This window comes from Pteropus alecto, unplaced genomic scaffold (genome assembly GCF_000325575.1).
Source record: "Pteropus alecto unplaced genomic scaffold, ASM32557v1 scaffold131, whole genome shotgun sequence".
NCBI lineage: Eukaryota > Metazoa > Chordata > Mammalia > Chiroptera > Pteropodidae > Pteropus > Pteropus alecto.
The window spans coordinates 5,813,346-5,818,182 of record NW_006434709.1 but is presented as its reverse complement, the minus strand read 5'-3'; the positions used below and the strand labels follow the sequence as shown (position 1 = coordinate 5,818,182).

The following is a 4,837-nucleotide window of genomic DNA, read 5'->3' as shown; positions in this document are numbered from 1 at the left end:
AAGGAAATAGTTTTGTTTTACTTGGCCCATTTGTCAGCAATGATCTTCCACCTGGACAGGCAGGAATTATATTCTAGGTGAGACAGTTTCATCTTCCTTTTCTGCCTCTCTCCAAAGCAACAAAGACTGCAATTCCCAGCACACGGCACACTGAGAGGAAGGACGGCTGAAGGTGTGCTGTGCATCATCTTCAGATGTTTAATGGTTTAATGGCTAGAGGAAGTATCAACAGTAGTAGGAAAGGGAACGTTGCTGGGAGTGGCTGCCCCAAAGTCTGCAAACTACATTTGATTCCCAGCCTAATCAGAGATCCCAAGAGCCGAGCGGAAGGAGCAGCCACAGGCTGACTCAGAGATACCCCAGATAATGTTCACCAGGCAAGAATATCTGAGCTAAGCAGACTTAGATCCATGAGAGGAAGCTGCCAGCACCCAAGTGAGAGGCTAAGGACACTGGATTTACCTTGTCTGATGGCCAAGGCTGAGCCTGGATAGAGGGCTCTCCATTCAATGGAAAAATACCAACAAAGGGCCAGTGAAAGGATAGTAGAGCCTCAAGGGAAGAAAACTGCAGGAATATAGGGCCGCAGTGGAACTGGCTCAAGGAACCAGGAGGAAAAAATAGTCTGAGAGAAGAGGTACAAAGAGAGCTAGTTAAAATAAGAGGATAATATAAAGTTACCTAAAAAGAGAAGAGCCCGAGTCAAAGCTGCCTTTGAAGAGAATAAGAGCAGAATTGACTAAGAAACAGCCTGTTAACCAAAGAGAGGAAGAGGCCACAAACTTTTTGTTCTCAGGATCCCTTTATACTCTTAAAAATTACTGAGGACCCCAAAGAGCTTTAGCTCAAGCAGGTTAGAGCTATCAATATGCTTGTATCAGAAATTGAAACAAATTGAAAATAAAAAATTCATTTAAAAGTAATAAACCCTTTGCATGTTAACATAACATTTTTAATAACAAATATTTTCCAAATAAAAAAATTAAAAAATTTTGCAAATCTCTTTAATGTCCGCCTAATAGAAGATAGCTGTATTCTGATACCTGCTTTTTAAAAAATTTATTGATATAATTGACATATTAGTTTCAGGTACAACATAATGATTAGATATCTGAATACTGCAAAATGCTCGCCACAGAAGTCTAGTTAATATCTATTGCCACACAGTTCCAAATTATTTTTCTTATGATGAGATATTCTAAGATCTATTCTCTTAGCACCTTTCAAATATACTACAGTATTATTAAGTAGAGTGACCATGTGGTGTATTATATCCTCAGGACTTATTTTATAACTAAAAGTTTGTGGCTTTTGACCACTTTCATCCATTTTGCCTAGCCCCCACCCCTGCGTCTGCCAACCATCAATGTGCTCTCTATATCTAGGACCTTGTTTTTTTTTTAGATTCCATATAAGTGAGATCATATGGTATTTGTCTTTCTCTGCTTGACTTATTTCACTTACCGTAATGCCTTTGTGATCCATGTTGTTGCAAATAGCAGGATTTCCTTCTTTCTCGTGCCTGAAATTCCACTGCACATATACATATCCCACAATTTCTTTACCTATTCATTCATTGATGGACACTTAGGTTGTTTCTGTCTTGGTTAGTATAAATAATGCTGTAATGAACATTGGGATGCATGTATCTTTTAGAGTTAGTGTTATGCCAAGATGTGAAATCGCTAGATCATATAGTAGTTCTATTTTTAATTTTCTGAGGATCCTCCATCCTGTTTTCCATAGTGGCTGTACCAATTTACATTTCTACCCACAGTGCACAAGGGTTCCCTTTTCTCTACATACTCACCAACATTTGTTATTTCTTGCCTTTGGACAATAGTCATTCTAACAGGTGTGAAGTGACATCTCCCTTGATGATTAGTGACGTTGAGCACCTTTTCATATGTCTGTTGGTCATTTGTATGTCATCTGGAGAAATATCTATTCATCCTCTGCACATTTTTAAATTGGATTTTTTTTTTTATGTTGAGATGTATGACTTCTATATATGTTTTGGATATTAACCCCTTATCAGGGGTTACCTTTATCACATATAAGATTTACAAATATTTCTTCCCATTCAGTAGGTCGCCTTTTCATTTTGTTGATGTTTTCCTTTGCTGTGCAGCTTTTTAATTTGATGCAGCCCAACTCATTTTTGTTGCCTTTGCTTTTGGTGTCAAATCCAAAAAATCATCACTAAGACCAATGTCAAGGAGCTTACTGCTAATTTTCTTCTAGGAGTTTAAGGGTTTCAGATCTTACATTCAAGTATTTAATCTATTTTAATTTTTTGTGTTGGTCTAAGATAGTGGTACAATTTTATTCATTTGTGTGTATTCTTCTTTCGCAACTGTCCAGTTTTCCCAACACCATTTATAGAAGAGACTGTCCTTCCCCCACTGTATATTCTTTATTGTGAATTAATCTATCATAGATGTGTGGGTTTATTTCTGGGTTCTCCATTGTGTGCCATTGATTTACCTGTTTTTAAGCCAATCCCAGGCTGTTTTGATTATGATAGCATTGTAATATAGTTTGAGATCAGGAAGTATGATGCTTCCAGCTTTGTTCTTCTTCGCAAATGTTGCTTTGGCTATTCAGGATCTTTTGTGGTTCCATACAAATTTTAGATTATTTTATTTCTGTGAAAAATGTCATTGGAATTTGATGAAGATTCCACTGAATTTATCGATTGCTTTGGGTGGTATGGCCATTTTAACAACACTAATTCTTCCAATCCATGAGCACAACATATTTTTCCATTTGTGTCAATTTCTTTAATCAGTATCTTATAGTTTTGATTGTATAGATCTTCCACCTCTTTGGGTAAATTTATTCCTAGGTACTTTTTTCTTTTTGATATAATCGTAAATGATATTGTTTTCTTAATTTCTCTGTTAGTTTGTTAATAGTGTATAGAAATACAACAGATTTTTGTATATTGCAACTTATACTGAGTTTTTTTATTCTAAGTTTTTTTTTTTTGGTGGAGTCTTTAGATTTTTCTATATATATCATGTAATCTGCAAATAGTGACAATTTTACATCTTCCTTTTCAATTCATATGCCTTTTCTGGCTTAATTGCTCTGGCTAGGACTTCTTTGCTATGTTGATTAAATAGGGTGAGTGGGCATTTTTGCTTTGTTCCTGATCTTAAGAGGAAAAATTTTCAGCTTTTCCCCACTGAATATGATGTTAGCGGTGGGCTTGTCATGTATGGCTTTTATTTTTTTGAGTAATGTTCCTTCTATACCCACTTTCTTGTTTATCATAAATGGATGTTGAATTTTGTCAAATGCCTTTTCTGTATCTATTGAGATGAACATATGATTTTTATCCTTCATTTTGTTAATATGGTGAATCACACTGATTTGTGTATGTTGAGCCATGCTTGCATCTCTGGAATAAATCACACTTGATCATGGTGTATGGTTCTTTTAATGTATCATTGAATTTGGTTTGCTAATATTTTATTGAAGATTTTTGCATCTATAGGGATATTGTTCATAGGGATATTGGCCTATAATTTTCTTTTCTTGTGGTGAGCTTGTCTGATTCTAGTATCAGTGTAATGTTGGTCTAGAATAATAAGTTTGAAAGTGTCCTTCTATTTTGGGCAAGAGTTTGAGAATTGGCAATGTTTAGTAGAATTCACCAGTGAAGCCATATGGTTCTGGACTTTGGTTTGCTGGGAGGTTTTTCGAATACTGATTCAGTCTTTTTACTTATAAGTCTGTTCAGATTTTCCCCTTTCTTCTTGATAAGTTATGTTTCTAGAAATTTATCCATTTCTTGTAGGTCATTCAATTTGTTGGCAGATCATTGTTCATGGTACTTTCACGATCCTTTGTATTTCTATGGTATCAATTGTAACATCTTTCATTTCTGATTTTGAGTCTTATTGGTGAGTGTAGCTAAAGGTCTGTATATTTTATCTTTTCAAAAACCCAGCTATTAGTTTCATGATCTTTATTGCCTTTTTGTTTCATTTGTTTCTTCTGATTTTTATTTCCTTTCTTATACTAATTTAGGCTTAGTTTTATTCTTTTTCTAGTTTCTTGAGGTATAAAGTTAGGTTGTTCATTTGAGATTTTATTTTTTTTTAGGCGAGGCAACCCTTGGATGACCACAGATTGCAAGGACCTTGTCAGCTTACAATCCCTTTTTTTTTTTTTTTACACCTACAGCACCTGGTCTTCCTAGGTGGTTTCCCACCCAAGTACTAACTGGGTCCGACCTTGCTTAGCTTCTGAGATCAGATGGGATCGGGCTTGTTCAGGGTAGCATGGCTGAAGATGAGATCTTATTTCTTAATGTAGATATTTAGATCTATAAACTTAGACCTGCTTATGCTATATCCCATAAGTTTCGGTATATTTCCATTTTCATTTGTCTCAAAGTATTTTTCTTCTTTGACCCATTGGTTGTGCTGTAGCATGATCTATCCTGGAGAATGTTCCATGTGTGCTTGACGATATATATTCTGTTGCTTTTGGATGGAATATTCTATATGTCTGTTAAGTCCATCTGATGTGTCACTTAAGGCCACTATTTCCTTATTGATTTTCTCTCTGAATGACCTACCCACTGATGAAAGTGGGGTATTAAAATCCCCTACTATTATTGTACTATTTCTCCCTTTATGTATTTGCTTTATATATTTAGGTGTCTCTGTTGGGTGCATAATTATTTACTAGTGTTATATTATTCTCTTGGATTGATGCCTCCTCTGTCATTATGTAATGCCCTATCTCTTATTGGCTCTCGAGGACTCTAGCCAGCTTAGTGCATTTCTACAGCTCTCACTTGGGCCCTTAACGTATCTGGGAG

The 4,837-nt window shown here is 35.6% G+C and overlaps 1 pseudogene; it reads right to left on the bottom strand.

Moving 5' to 3' along the window:
• Positions 1-4,185: 4,185 nt before the first annotated feature.
• LOC112478003 lies at positions 4,186-4,304 on the bottom strand (annotated as a pseudogene).
• Positions 4,305-4,837: the final 533 nt, after the last annotated feature.